At 44.9% G+C, this 16,438-nt stretch overlaps 1 protein-coding gene across 4 annotated transcripts in view; it reads right to left on the minus strand.

Moving 5' to 3' along the window:
• Positions 1-16,438, minus strand: part of PKIG (cAMP-dependent protein kinase inhibitor gamma) — a 76,611-nt gene that overhangs the window by 13,176 nt on the left and 46,997 nt on the right. For 2 of the 4 annotated variants that reach the window (XM_033095171.1, XM_033095173.1), the window contains exon 2: positions 5,917-5,986. The gene's annotated coding sequence lies outside the window, so the exon portion shown is untranslated. Of the gene's footprint in view, positions 1-5,916; positions 5,987-11,385; positions 11,518-15,964; positions 16,137-16,438 lie in introns of those variants that run through there. The other 2 variants (XM_033095170.1, XM_033095172.1) reach the window with 2 other exon arrangements.

Below are 16,438 nucleotides of genomic sequence, written 5' to 3' on the forward strand. Positions count from 1 at the left end.
TAAAGCAACTCTATGAAGTCGAAAGCATGGTTATTCCTGTTCTATGGACGAGGAAGCTGAGACACGGAGAAGTTAAGTAGCTTGTCCACCGTCATTTACCCACTGAGGGTGGAGCAGGGACGAGTCTGTACTATTAGGTTAGGAAGCGGGGACATGGATTCGCATCATGCCTGGCGCACAGGAAGGGTCTGTTAAAAACTGTCCACTCCTTTCCCCAACCTTATAATAAGGTATTTCTGAAGGAAGAGCAAGAAAGCAGTGAAGTCCCAAGTAAACATTCGACAATGCTGGCGAGAACATACCCAGATGTATTGTACCCATGCTTAAGGAAAATTCTGTTTAGAATGTTCAGCTAGTGGTGAAAAGCTTCAGAAACTTTTCAGTCATGTTGGGTTGATTCTCTGAATTCTACCACCAAACTCAATTTTTTTCTTATCTAACTTCACGGCAACAGTAAAAATAATTATTTTGGGTACAAATTTTATAACTCTCACCACCCCAGCAGCTCCATTTCACCCTGTGATGGGCGGCGTTAGTACTTCACGCAGGGCTGGGGCTGGGGACAGGGATACAAACGCTTCAACCCAAGAAAGTCTGTCCTTCTGTGGAGGTCTTTGGAAAGAGGCAGAGGGGTCGAGCTGAAGAACTGCTTGGAGACCACGCTGCGGCTCCCGGGCCTCCCGCTGTTTACACATTATCTAAACTTTGTGAGAGCTCAGCTAGAAAGTGAGGCTCCCAGAGGCTGGCAGTCCCCTCACAGTGTGGAGGGAGGGGCAGGAAGGGAAAGTGAGGTCACTTCCAAGCAGGCCAGCCAAAGTCCAGGGACTGGCCTCCAGCTTTGCTGATGCCAGGCTGGGCACCGCTGGGCAAAGTCCCTCCCCTCAAACCTCGGGGGCCTCAAGTGTGGAATGAAGGGGTAAACTGGGCATCCGTGGGGTGGTTCTGAAACACATCTGCAAATTCTCTGCCGTTCCTCCTATATGGAGAGGTGCAGTCTAATTTGCATCCTCTTGAATGAGCTGGCCTTAGTGACTTGCTTCTAACTAAGAGAATGCCACAGAAATGATGCTGTGTGACTTCCAAGATAAGGTGACGCAGCTTGCACCTGGCTCTCTCTGGCTCTCTCGGGACACTTATCTTCCGAGCTTTGAGCTGAATCTAGGAAATCTGAGGCTGCCAGGGAGCCCAAAGCAGCCCCATGAAGTGCCCGTATGGAGAGTCCTGACAGCACAGAGACAGACGCAGCTGGCAGCCCTGAGCTGCACCTAATAACTGCAGTTGCATGAGATCCAAGCCAGAATTGTCCAGCCACGCTGTTCCCAAATTCCTGCCCACAGAAACCACGAGAGAGAACAAATGACTGCTGTTGTTTTAAACCGCTGCGTATTGGGGGTGATGTGTGATGCAGGAATGGATAACAGATTGATCTCTAATGGTACTGCTAGCTCTGGGGTCCCTCTCCAGTGCCTCTAGAATTCTGTAAAAAACATGCCCAAACTCCACTGTAGAGAATGAAAAGATATTATCTCTATAATATTCATTCATTCATTCATTCCTTTAATCAACAAAATTTAACTGATTGCGCCGTATGTACCAGGCTTGGGACTAGATGCTACGGATACGAAAACAGGAAATCACCATTGTGTCCATTGAGGAAAGTTCATGGCAGTTAGTCCCAACCCCTTGGTTCAGTATCCCAGCCCTCCACCCCCCACCTCCAGGCACTGAGTCTTCCTGGGACTGCCAGCCCCCAGCCCAAGTGTCCTGTGTAATTCCTGGTGGCCCCGGACAGAGACCCCTCAGCCTGAGCATCCTCTTCCCTGACCCAGCAGAAGAGATAAGAGCTCCTTGTTTTGCTACCGGCAGCACCTAGGCTTCTCCTTCCTAATGATCACTGCACTTGTCATTCATTCGACAGTCAGCAAACGCCATATCAAAGTCTCCCATGAGCCCTTCATGCCACAGGTGCCGCTGACACATTTGTTCAGTATCTGCCTTCCCAACTGGTTCCAAGAGGGTAGGTTCTCTGATATTCTTGTTTGTCACTGTATCCCCAGCACAGTTCATAACACACAGAAGATGTTCAATAAATATACACATGTGAATGAATTCATGAGCAGACAGAATAAGCACTTAAAAACATCCACACTCTCAAGGCAGTGACTGAAATAACCATCTGAGTCCTGGCTCCCACCAAATGAACAATAGTAGTAACAAAATAAAAATGGCTACCGTTTATGGGGTGCATATGCTATGCATCAGACTTGGGAACACACGTTTTCCATATGACATCTTATGGATGCTTTGCAGTAGCCCAGCATACTTAGATCCCTCGTATACATGGCTAGGACGTCCTGGAGCCTGGTCACTCCCAGGGCTGGCTGGTTCCTAGGCCCAAGGGCTCAAAGGTGACACCTCTCTTTGACTCAGGGAAGCAGAGGATGTGGGAGCCCTAGAAAAAGGTGAGCTTAAAGGGGCTGAAGTGGCAAGAGGGGACGGGCTGGGAGAAGACAGCGTTCTCCTTTGTCCTCGTTCACACCTGTCCCCCACACCTGGTCATCTGCCTTGCTAGAGTTCAGCTCTAGCAGTGAGAATGACAGCATCTTCCCTCAGTCCTTCACTCATCCATTCAGCACGTGCTACGTACGGACTCCTTCCAGCAATGACACTAAAGGTACTTTTGGAGACGCTGCATTATTGAACCCTCACTAAAGGGGCCCTGGGCTCAGAGAGGGGGAGTGAGTCACCCAAGGTCCTCCAACCAGTTAGTGACTTGCATCTGCGTTTCCTCTTTCCCGACTCAGTGCACATTCCTTAGGACGGTGCATTCTGGTGAAGGCTCTGTCCAGATGTGGAGGATACTGCATCTGTCTCGTCCCCATCACAGAATTGTTATTTTACCCACCTCCCTGCCTCTCTGGCTTCTCTCAGCTCAAATGGCTACCCCACCCGGGCCAAGGAAGGCCACATACTATACCAACGGGGGTGGTGGGCTTTCTGAGTGATTTACTAAGCACCTACCACAGTGCATAGACCTACTAAGTGTTTTCTAAAAGAACAAATGCATGAGTCAGGAGAGACACACAGTGCATCTGCTGACATGAAACAGCTCGAGAGCATGTGTCGTTGTGCGTCTTCCAAGCACCCAAAGGACCCCATGGATGCTGCCTCCTGATTCTCTGAGAATGAAGGGCACCCACCTGAGTGCCCTTCGCATTGACAATGACAGCAAGGCAGAGAGAGAAACCAAGCCAGGGGCTCAGATGACAGAAAAAGGATCCTGTGCTGAACTACCACGAGGTCTGATGCCAGTGGAGAAATGCGTCCCCACGAAACCGTCATCGTTTTATAGCCGCTCACTGAGAAGAAGCTATTTGACAGGTGACGCTGACAAGTGGAAATGAGAAAAACTTGTCTCTTGCCTGGGTCAACCCCAAATAGGGCTTGGAGCTTCTTAGCCAATGGAATCATTTATAAAAGACACCGAGTCAGATTTCATTCATCTAATTGTTCCTCAGGGAATGACCCACTCCAGATCGCTACGATTCCCATACTGTTCCTCTTTTAAGTCTCAAAACTTTATCTGGAGACAGAAAGTAGATTAGTGGTCGCCTAGAACAGAGGAGGGTTGGGGGATGGAAGGGTGATGAGTAAAGGGTGGGGGTGGGGTTTCTCGTGGGGGTAATGACAGTGTCCCAAAATTGATTTATGGTGATGGATTCACAACTCTGAGGATATACTGACGGCCACTGAACTGTGTACACTTGAAATGGGTCAATTGTATGGTATGTGAATTGTATCTCAATCAAGCTGTTTACAAAAAGCCCCTCTGAATTATAATGGATAGACATTCTTCTCATGTCATTGCATCAGCCATTCATTTTTTTCTTAATGATTTAAGGTCACTGCTGCGAGCATTGTTTTTCTTATCTGCTACCATCAAACAATGTTCTCAGTATGATAATATACAGGGCTGTGTGCCCTACACTAGGCAGCCCCACATTTTATTTTCCTTTATTGCCCCTTTACTTTCACCTTAAAGCTCGGTGGTTAAGCTTGTGTGCGTGGGTCCTATGTCATGTACAGAAGTCAATGCGCTCCCTTATTGGTTGTGTGATCTCTGGAGAATTACTAGTTCTCTCTGTGCCTCAGTTTCTCCATATGTAAAATAACAGAAGCAACCTTACTGGAGGGTTGTGAGGATGAAGGAACATAATATGTAGAAAGCAGTTAACGCTGTTCTCAGCAGTAGTGACCCACGTTAAATTTTAGCCATCACCGTTCTTGATGATGCCAGTGAAGCTGCCTAGGGCAACCCTTCTGAGCTGGGGTCCCCAAACCAGAAAACCCACAGCATGTGTTCAGTACTCCCGGTGTTCAGGAAGATGAAACGGTGTGGGGGTGGGGAGGGGATTTCATTATTGGGCTTTGGGAGATCCCATGGGATAGTTCTGAGCTTCAGTGACATTAGGTACTTTGTCCCAGCACACCCCACGCCTGAACAGAAAAACCGAGAGCCTGGTGAGGTCTCCCGTGATCCTGGTATCTGGAACCCCAGGGGACACAGTTACCCAAAACACTTCAGGCTCTCTCTAAACCAATGGTTCTTCAAACTCAGAGACCACAGACACATTTGAGAATCTGGGGAAAGCTATGGACACTTGGCCCAGAGAAGCGTGTGTGTGAATGTGTGTGTGTCTACACACAAAACTATACCCAGGGCTACAGGGGCTCCTGGATCCCAGAAGCCAGCCATGAAGCCCTGGCCTAAAAACCTCCAGACTTCATATAATCCCAGCATCTCAAGGTTCCTGGCTCTGGGCCCCGATGCTCCCACAGCCACTGGAACAGAAGGCCCTTTGGAGGCTTGCCCTCCTACACGGGCCTTGGTCAGATAAACAGCTCTGGGAGCTGACTGCTGCAACCTAGTTACTGCAAACATCTGCATCCAGGGGATTCCCAGGGGCACTGAGTCAGAACAGGACACAAGCCTGGTGGTTGGGAAGCTACTGTAGGGCAAAGCCCAGAAGCCGAGCTGATAAGCAGCGGGGAGTTCCAAGCCCAAGGCAGCGGCCCATCAGACGGGGCTCTTGCTCTGCTGACAGAGAAGAGGTGCTTAGAAGAGGTGCTGGAGGCAGGCTGGGCTACGAGAGGGCATTCAGAGGAGCTGGAAATCCCCCAAACTCCCAGGACAGAGAAGTACAGGCTGAAGGAGACAGCGTTGAAAAAGGGTGCGCGGGTTGGGGGTTAGGGGAGGTGGGTGAAGCAAGGATCAGAGGCTGTTAGAAATTATTAACTGACACCAGAAACGTTAGATACCATAAAAATAGGAACACTGACCCAAGGTGGCCATATTTCCAGGCTATTCGCGATCTATAAACTCAATTTTCTTCCAATTGGAAGTGACTTGCACCATTTCCCCTCATCAGACCACTGGGCAGTGCTTGTTTCTTTGGGCTGGGTTGGTTTTCTTTTGCTCCCCTATTACAGTATAAAATTACTATAATGTGTCCCAGTCTTTGCGAAAATAGCTTTACAACAGATAAACTGGTAGACAGGAAGGTGGCATCGCACCCAAATTTGCTAATAACTCCTGTGTATGATTCCATCTGCTTAAGTAGACGGCTGAAGAAATCCATTCTCTTTTAAGCCCCCAGAGGTAAACTGTCTTCCTGATGCTATGAAGAAACTATCTGTACATGGAATCATTTCTGTGAAGTTGCAGTGTGATGAGGTGTGATTGCAGTGTGATATAACTTCTGAAAAGGGTCACCTTGCCTTTTCTTCATGGAGCCAAAATTCCTCTCTAATTTCAGCTGGAACCTCTATCTTTTCTTTCTTCAAACAGAAATAAAGGTGCTTAGGCAAACACTTGTGACACTGTCGTAGAGCGACGTGAACAATGTAACTACCCACCTGGTTTAATTTCTTTCTCCTGCTCGCATCTCTTCAGATTTTCCACTGTTGACTAATCGGTATGGAAATTCTAAGGAACCAGAAGAAAAAAAAAATTTTAGAGCCATTTATACTCCAGGGTTGTAAACTGCAACAATCTTTTGGGAAGACAACTTAACGATATCTGTGAACATATTAAATGGGCACATCCTTTGGATCAAAAAATCTAGGACTTTATACTATAGATAGGTTCACATGAGTAAAAGGATGTTCTGTAAAACATATTGTATAATAGCGAAACAAAAGGGGAAATAAATGTCTCTTAATAGGGAAAGAGTTAAATTACGGTGTATCAATATAATGAGAAACTATACAGCCATTACAAATAATGAAGATTTCCTTCTACTGATACCGAAAGATGTACATATTCTATTGTTAAAAACCAGTGTGAGACTGTATATATTATTGCTTTTTAAGAAAAATATGAACATGATTGTTTATGCTTAGAAAAAAAGTACAGCATTTGTGTGCATACACTTTTTTTTTTTGTATCTACATAGAAAAAGGTGAACAGCAAACTCTAAAGAGTGGCTCCCCTGAGACTCAGAAACTGGGGGGAGAAGGATGAAAGACTTTCATTTCTTACATTAACTATTTCTGTTTTGGTTGAAAACTTTTAAAGAGGCACGCATACCTTTTATAATCATTATATATGCTGTCTCTCTAAAATTCTAAAATATTAAGAGTGAGGGAAAAAGACATTTCCAGACAAAGGCTGAGCGAGTTTACCATTCAGAGACTCCAGGAACATTCTCCAAACAGAAAGAAACTGAACACAGAAAATAAGTGAAATTTTAGAATCAACAGTGAGCAAATAAATTTGTTGGTAAATTTAAAGAGGCACTGATTGAGTAAAATAAAGCTAATGAGAAGATAAAAACAAATTGGACAATATATGACAGTATTACACATTTTGCAATAATAACATTGAGGATGGAAAGAGAGCACAGTTAAAACTTTTTAAGGCTCTTGATAATTCAGCACAAATATGGAAATAATGTTTTACTTTAGACAAAACATCCATGATGCATATTGAAATTTTAAAGGTAAAAATAACAAAATATAGAAATAGAATGCATATGTTTCAAACCAGTTAGCATGCTCCTGGGTAGAAAAGGTTAATTATCCAAAAATGTCTTCCCAAATTACGAGGGAATTTTAATTAAATTTCAATAAGAATACTAACAGTTTTCTTGGAGGAGGAATGGATAAAATTACTTTAAAGTTCATAAATATCCATGAATAATAAATATCCAAGAAAATTAGCCAAGAAATAGTAAAGAAAATTATAAAAAATAAATATTTAGGGGATTTGTCTTATGAGATAATAAAAATTTACTGTAAAGACATTATAATAAAAATATATGATATTAACATAAGAACAGACAAAAAAGTCTGTGAACTAGAATAGCAAGTCCAGAAATAGATACAATAAAGGAACTTATTTATAACAAGGATGGGATTTCAATGCAAAATAGTAAAGATGGCTTATTTAACAAATGGTACTGGCATATCTTCAACAAAGCTTGACTACTACACTTCACTATGTACAAACATAAATTTCAAAAGAATTGAAGGTTCAGGATTAGATTAAAACCATAAAAGTACTAGAAGAACATCTAGGAAAATATATAACTTTGAGGTGGAGAAATTATTCTTGAACCACGTGAGTAATCCAAACACTAGGCAGAGAAAAATTTAAAAAAATAGACATTTTACAATAAAAAAATTTAACGATTTCTATAGATTTAATTAAAAAAATAAACAGATAATGGATTAGGAAACTATATGGAACACATACAGAATCCTTGATATGTAAATATATAAACAGCTCCTACAACTTAAGAAAAAGGCAAACCACTCATAAGAAAAATGGATGAAGGAAATTCACAGAAGAGGAAAATGAAATGGCCAATTAATATGAAACAATGTTGAATCTCATAGCAGTAAGAAATATAGACGGTAAATAGCTATGAAACTCCATTTCCTCCCATCAGCTTGGTCACAAAATAAAACAATAGAGATGGAGGGAGGGCGGTGGAGAGGGAATCTTTACCAATATCAAATATTGGTTAAGATTTAGGGAAATGGAAGTACTCATATATTGCTGGGGAGAATGTAAATTAAGAACTCTTTGTAAAGTAGAATTTACAAAGTAAAACCTACTTTGTAAAGTAGATTTTACTTGTTAAAATGTTAAATACATAGACCCTTGACCCAGCAATACTGTTTTTGAAAGCGTAACCTATAAAAATAAAAGGACCAGTAGAGGATATGTATATGAAGATATTTAATGCAACAATATTTGTAGTAGAAAATAAAAACACCCTGAGTATCTGTCAAAGGGGAAATGTGTGAATATACTGTGGTACCTTGAAATCTATAGCCCTGAAGCTAATTAAAGGAGTGAATTAGATTTATACCTACCTGCGATGTATTGTTTAGTGGGAAAACTAAATTGCAAAATAATAAAGTATGATCCCACTCTGACAAAACAAATAACCACGGACATACACAAACTCTGTCTCTATTTAAACAGCAGCTTTGAGAAAGGTATGGAAGGATACACCCCAAACTGATAGATAACGCAGGTTATACTCAGAAGGATGGAAATGGAGAGAAGAGGGAGGAGAGAGATTATAACTTTTTTTATACATCTTCTGATTGTTTAATGAGTTACAATGAGCACATGTATTACTTTAGGGAAAAATAATGAAGAAAATAAAAACAAACAATAACAAAGAAACACGAAAGCAGAGAAATAACACTGGTAAACTATGTTACACACTACCCATTTATCATTACATAGGATAGTTAACTACACTTATTGTCACTTTCTTTTTTGGTTAAAATAGAACAAATTAAAAAAAAAACCTTCATGGAGGGAAAAAAAGGTACATTTTATTTCCTAAGCATTTATGCTTTTTATTTAAAAAGGGAAATAAAATCTTTACTTAAAAAAAAAAAAAAAGGAAAAAAGGATTTTTCTCTTTAAAATCCAAAAGAAAGCCTAAGGTTTTGGCTTGAAACTGCCCTGTGTAGGTGGTATGTGGGCTGTTTCTGTGCTGTTGACTGTTTTCGTGGCTTGGTGCCCTTGGTTGCTTTCCTCCTCTAAACCCAATTAAATACACTCCTGGGGGTGTACTGTCTGCTGGGAACCAAAGCCTCACAAACCGCAGCATCTCTGCTCACAAGGCTCTCTTGGTCTCCAAGCAGATGCTTTGGCTTCTATATCAAATGGGTTCTGGAATCTAGAGAAATGGAATGGATTGTTTTGCAGACAGTTTTTGATGGAAGGGGGAAGGAGAGGAAATGGTTTAGCCCAGTGGGTGAAATAAAAGAGGAATAGAATTACAACAAACTCTTACAAGAGCTACCTAGGCTGAATCTGCCATTTCAGTTATCCGGAAGTATATATACTCTGCCTTCCGCTGGTGAAATGCTCTGCTTTTAACTTTTGTTATTTTATTTCAATGATAACAAATATTTCTTTGAAATAATGATACCTCACATTTCTACAGCACTACACATTTTATGAAGCATTTTAAAATATCTTATTTGACCTTCACAATGACCTTTGGATCAGATAAGTATCATTCTCGTTTACAGATGAAAACGAGGCCCAGAGAAGTTAAGGATCTTTTTAGGTCACACAGCAAGTTGATAACAGAGCTACAATACAAACAAACTTAGCTCTCCAAACCCCAAGTCCAGTAGGGAGTTCAGTTTTGAAATCACAGAAAGTAAGGGGAACTACAAGCAAGCCAATAGATAAAAACAGGCTCTTGGGAGGAAAAGATTCTTCCTCCCCCTTAGGAAAAAATTCTAGGCTTGGAGTAATACTCTATGCCACCTCAGACAGAACCCTTGCGAATATGCTGGATCACTGCTGCTGAATAAGGGAAGGAAAATCCCCTGCACCACCCCTAGTGATGCCGGTGATGTTGGATCTGCCGGCAGTTTCTGAGTGTGAGCCGGGATCGCGTCTCGTGAAGCCAAAGAATGGAAACACAGACCAGGGAGAGGCAAAAAGTTTTAAAAACAGGATAGTTTATTAGAGGCAGGAGAAGAGGTTGCAGCTCTGGAGCGGGAGGGGGTCCCGAATGGGGGTGCCCCATGACTAAGGCAAAAGCTCTTACTTTTATACCTTCCCTTGCCTGCTTGGGGAAGGGAACTTGTTTGAAGAAGGGAACTGGCGCCTTCTAATGAAATTCGTCTACCAGGTTTGTTCTGCTTGCCCATCCTAAAGGAATTAGCAAAGTAACCCACTCTTATCTATCAGATCTGCTCCATTTGTCAGGCCAAAATGAATTTTATGATTAACCTCAAGGCCTTGCTACATTACGTCTTGGAGCGAAGGAATGATTTCAAAACCTGAAGTTTTGGGATATGACTGTCTTTGTTTATTCCACCAGGGACCTCCCTGTCTACCTAGGGACATGGTAACTCTCCTGTATCAATTGACAGCTGCAACCTCTTCTCCTGCCTCTAATAAACTATCCTCTTTTTAAAACTTTTTGCCTCTCTTGGTCCGTGTTTCCATTCTTCGGCTTCACGAGACGCGATCCCGGCTCACACTCAGAAACCGCCGGCAGATCCAGCACCACCTACATCACTAGTTCCCTTAGCCTTCTCCTAACCTTAACCTTTACTCATTTCTCTCTTCCCTTTCCCTCTATGCTTTAGCCACACTGGCCTCTTTCAGTTTTTCCAACATTCCACATGCTTTCCCGCCATGGGCCCTTTCACATGTGTGCCTCTCTCTACCTGGATTATTCTTTCCCACTTCACGCACCCCTTTCCCTCTCGCTGCCCTCCTCAGGTCTTCACATAACTGACTCCTCGTCTTGGCTTCAATACCATCTCTTCAAGCCAGCTGTCTGACAGCCCTCTCCTCCTCATCCATCACTCACCCTGTTTATTTCCTAACACCGCCACTTGTCCTCATAAGCTTCACGGGAGGAAGGGCCAGGCCTGTACAGTGCCCACCAACCTGCCCAAAGTGCCTGGCAGGTATTAGGTGCTCAATAAATACTGGCTGGATACATGAAAACTTATTGGAGTAAAGTGAAGGCTCGTCTCAAATGCTGTTGTCCCTCCGCTTTCTCAGCCACAGCACTCACTGTCCTCTTGGGGCACATAACACATTAAGAGCTATCAGAGTCTTGTTTTCCTATCAGACTACTAGCTACGTGTAAGTCTTACTTACCTTGGTATTGCCCAGAGCACCCTGCATAATGCCTAACACATAAAGAGTTCTCAGGGTGGGTGAACTCATGTATATGTACAGGAAAGTACAAACGAAGGCTGCAGACTCTAACCAACCATGGAGAGTGGTTTCTCCTACCCAGGGGGCTGCAGCCCAGAACAGAGCACCTCTGAGATATGCAAACAGACTCTGCCCCGGGAGAAATTAAAATTAGAACTAACCTTGAAATGCAGTTGGTGGTATGTGGGTGAGAGGATGGGGGCAGGGCCGACAAGCATGCTAATGGGAGCTTAGACGTGAAGAAACTTTCTGGTGCCACCTGACGATGTGTATCAGAGACCTAACCAAGCTCGTGCGCTGTGATGTAGCCACACCTGATTAAAATATCAGAGACGGGAAATCAGTGGGTAATGATTTAAGCGTTTTTCTGTACTTGTCTTGCTTTCCTTCCACGAAAGGGTTAACTTTGCAATAAAAAAACAAAACACCCACAGTAAATGCCATAAAAACAAACCAAAAGAAAATCCAGTGGTGGTTTTAAACTACAAAAGCACCCACCCTTGCTTCTTAAACTTGGGATTGCAGATTCAGGGTCCTGTAAGAGGGGGACACTGCGTTTTGAGAAGAAGACTTCTTGTCTGAAGGCACGTGGGACAGGAAGGGGCCGGGAATGAACGGTTCAGCAGGGGAGCTCTCCTTTCTCTCTACTGCGAAAGCTGACAGAGCTCAGAGCCGGGAAATGGAGGAAAAGCTTGGGAGTAATCGATCCAGGTCAAGGTCAGGACCTCTGACACTATATGCGGAGCTGCTGGAACGATTCATTCACCTGCCTGTCTTTCCCAATGCACTGAGAACTCCACCAGGCCACAGGCTGTCTCTTCATCAGCCTGTTTCTCTAGCCTCGTGCTTAGTATTATTTGGTCCCCAGTACAGTTTATTGAATGTCAGAGACCAAAATTCTACAAAATTCTACACATAATGACTGACCTAGATCCCTGGGGCATAATAAGAACGCATTGCTACCAAGTACTTCATTTCTTTAGTGCCCTAAAGGTCCATTATTCAGTTCGGAAAAGCCAAGGTGAAGACAGTAATTTCTCGGAAGATTAGAGAGACTCCTTTTAAATAAAGTTAGGAAATGCTGGCTTCCTCCAGTAAGAGCAGATGCATTTGAATCTGCAGTTCGGAGTCACTCAGCATCGCCGCTGACTGCAACTTCCCAAGAAACCAGTCTCTGAAGGAGGAGAACGCACTCCAAAGTTTTCGGAAGGCATTTGTGAGAGGCTTCCAGGAGCTAGTGAGCTCAGCCTTGAGTCATGACTAACGACTCGTTTCCAAGAACTTGAGATTTTCCACGTCTGTCTCCCCTCAGGAATTACTTCTGGACCCTGGTGAAAACACTCAGCAGAATTAATTGGGCAGCTCGGCTTCTTGTCACATTCAGAAAGTAACACCTGCCACCAGCTTCTGCCTTAAGTGGCTGGGCCAGGATGGAACCCACTTCTGCTTCTGACCTCAGAGCCTGACGGGGTGACAGGAAGGAGCACGGAGTTACGGCTTGAAGAGCCAACGTAAGGGCTCCAGGGCCTATCGCTGCTTAAGTCAGAGATGACTTCCGGTGCCTCATACAAGTGCCATCCTATGACTGAGGGGGCAGCCCCCTGTGGACACTGGCTAACCTTCTCTCTCTGGAAACCACAAAGCAGCTGGTCCCGAGCTCGTACGTGTGGACCAACTAAGTGCACTGCGAGCTTTATCCCACTTCATCCTCGTGGTACCCTTTCGAGTAGGTATAATTGTGACCCCCCACACTTTACAGAGCAGAAGCGGGCTCGGTGAGGGGAGGTCACCTGTCCAAGATGTCTCAGTAAGGACGTGGTGAGGGCAGAGCTCTTACTGCTACCCTCGCCGACTTCTCATTGACCCCTAGGTTGCCTGAAGTGGCAGGAACTGTGGGCACCAACCAGCCCAGAGGTGGAAAAGGCAAATGCCCACGGGGGCCAAGGGACAAGCAGGAGACCAGAGAGAGCAACAGACGGGGCAAGGGAGTGGTGCCGATGGTAATAAACGGGGGAACCCACCTGCCTAACGGCATCCAAATTCAAATAAAAATAAAAACCCAGACCACTCTGACTTCTGACTCCCGTTCGTGCTTCCTCGTTGTATAGATGGAGACACTGAGATTCGGGAAGGAGATACGGAAAAGGCGGTACACGTGGTGGAAAGGTCAAGGGCTTTGGGGAAAACCAATCACTCCATCGCTCTGTGCCTTTTTACTGTCACCTGGAGATAATCTCTGCCTCCATCATTGCTGTGAAGATGAAAAGAATGGACATACGCAAGACGCCCAGCCCTCGGCATGACATGGATTTCAGGAAGAAACAAAAGTCAAGCAAGAGGGTGAGGACACCGTTTCTTTCACAACCTACCTCCTCTCCCAGGAGGCCCGAAACTCACTGCCGGGGCAGGTGAGCAATACGAGGGCAAGCACCCTGGTACAGGTAACAGTGCTGACCCCGAAGCACAGAACAGGAAGCGAAAGCCACCCCGCCTGCTTCCTGAAGGCCTGCATTGAGGGGTGAGAGGCATTCTACCCCATTTCCACTGCCCCCACCCCAAGCACCAGGTACTGACTTCCGGAATATTACCTCTTCACCACCACCCGAGGAAGAGAGATGACTTTGTAAATTCTCCAGAGTGTCGGGATTCTGGGCGGCTGCGGGGAGGCGAGGCAGAGGCCTTCACACTGCCCAGGCCCCTGGGGGGAGGCACGGCAGCAAGAGCCCCCCTGCAAAGGGCCGAGCTGCTGGGGAAGATGCCAGGGGGCTTTGAGACCCGCCTGGTGACCAAGACCTTAGCTGAAGCAAACGGTTTTTAAATGCTGCCTCTTCCTGAGAGGGTCTCTGATGGCCTTAAAGACAAAGATCCCTTAGATTGCCAAGACCTGGAACCTTGGAGACTCAAAATTCAAGACCTGACAACTTCTTTTGCTTTTCTTTGTACTGTGGCTCACACCATCCTTTCCCAGAAGCAGAGGAGGCCTAGGTGAAATGGAGGGGAGAGGGCGGCAAACAAAGAGATTGCCCCCACCTTTTCTCTTTGTCTCTTGTCAAGCTAGGAAGGAGGACGGTGGGCTTTAGGTTAAAACTCACGATGCTGTGTCTCCTTCTTACCTACGGGCCAGGCTGTCTATCAGGCAATGGGGTACAGGGACGGATGAGACCGCCTCACGAGAGAGAGTGCATACGGTCCAGCAGAGACACAGTGACCGGAAGTAATGCCAGTAATTCCGTAAGCGCAGTTCAGGTAAACACTGGGAGGGAGTTCAGGCTAATGCGGCCACATACAGCGCAGTAAGGACTGATAGATCTGCCCCGTGTTATGTAAAGGGAGGAGCTCAACGTACAGCCTGGAGCTTAGGGGTCAGTCATACTCACTCATTCCCCCCCACCATTGTGTGTGCACACATGTGCACGCACACATACATGCATCATCTCAGTCAGACTTCTGTCTTCGGGAGCACCAAACCTGACGAAACCATAAAACTCGCAAGTAACCCAATGCTGCCTGTTCCACGTCCTCTTTTCATTCTCCCGGAGGCACCCGTTTGCAGGTGCTCTGGATACTGAAAGCCAAGGGCACTTTGCTTCTCTAGCCCTAACCGTTTTCCTCCAAAGGGAAAGAAATACTGATAGGTCATTTCACGCTGAATTTGGAAGTAGAATGAGTCTCTCGTTTCGCTGCCCCCTCATTTACGTACAAATGAGGAAACTGAAGCTCAGAGAGTGTGAAACACTTGCCGAGGGTCAAAGAGTTCCTTTGGGTGGCCCTTCTAATGTATAGTGGCTCTCGGTGTTTTAAAGCTGAAGTCTTTCTCCTGTAACTGTGATTCTTCAACTATTTTTACCTGCTGGCTGGGGAGGTAGGCGACACAGGACGCAGAGCAGCAGCAAGCCCTGCCTTTGAAGCCACCTGATAATGCCCCCCCAGGTACCCACCCACCGGGAAGGGCTGGAACAGGGCTCCTTCCCTCCCTGTGCATAGTGTGTGGCTGGATAGGTTTAAAATCCTGAAAACACTCCTGACAAATAAAAGTTTAAAATCCTGAAAACACCCTAGACAAATAAAATGTCCATGGGCTTATGTGTTCTGTTTATTTTCTAGGCATAAACAGCAAATTTTTTTTTTTAAAAGAAAGCTATAAAAAGATCACAAAGCCAAAGTTAAAGATTCCCAACGCTTCTGTTCTTCTTGGAGTTCTCCCCACAGCTATGCAGCACTGGGGCGTCTGTGATCACTTCATGGAATCTAATCACACCTGTATCTTACACTGAAAATACCAATCTTACATCTGACTGAGGGTAAACTTCCACTATAGGAGGGGAAGACTATAGGGAATTTTCACTTTGAAAGACATTTCTCTCTAAAATGTTTTAAATGTTTTGTATCACCTTATACTCAAAAAATAAAAAATAAGATTTACAAACACCGATTTCTCAGGGAGGATTTCTGTCTTCACCTATATTTGGCACAAGGAGCTGCTTTTCAAGCTCTAGATACTCTGCCAAAGTTCTTTGGGTTAAAAAGCAAAACAGCATTTGCATGGAGCCCCTCTGTGAGACTTGAGGCTCAGACCCTAGCCCTAGACAGTTTCAGACAAAGCCATAATTTTCAGAGCAATAATGTATCATAATATAAAAATAAATACTTTGTAACCAATAGGCTGGAAAGCGGACTCTCCAGAGAGCTGCCTCTAAGCTCTGCTACTCCCCGGGGGTGGGAGAATGAAGTTCTACTTACCAGAGGCAGAGTTTCTTCAAAGTCCAGTGGTTCTCAGTTAGAAGCGAAGGTCGAATTTAAACAACCAGGATTCAGAACACCTCTTTTGAGGGTAAGTCAGATTCGCAGCCCAGGCAGGATTCCTTCTTGTCCCTTCTCTCTTCCTCTCTCTGTGTCTTCTAAATGAAATGCACTTTGAGGTTTTAGTGGGTGTTTCCCACGTCTCCGGCCACGTAAGTCCCCATTTGTTGTAACCAAATGCTCAGCCTGATGATGTCAACCACTCAGCTCCCTTGCTCAGCTTCCACCTCTCGGTCCATAGGAGAGATCCATTTCCTTTGGACAATGAGCCAGGGGGCTGTAACTGCATCCCGGGCAGTCACATTTACCCAACATCCTTCCTTCAATTTTCAACACGGCAGCCTGGCTGACAAAAGGCTTCCGATGCCCTCACTGGGCCAGGGCTCCCAATGCAAATCCCTTTACCTCTTGGAC

Source organism: Rhinolophus ferrumequinum, chromosome 23, assembly GCF_004115265.2.
Source record: "Rhinolophus ferrumequinum isolate MPI-CBG mRhiFer1 chromosome 23, mRhiFer1_v1.p, whole genome shotgun sequence".
NCBI classification, from domain to species: domain Eukaryota; kingdom Metazoa; phylum Chordata; class Mammalia; order Chiroptera; family Rhinolophidae; genus Rhinolophus; species Rhinolophus ferrumequinum.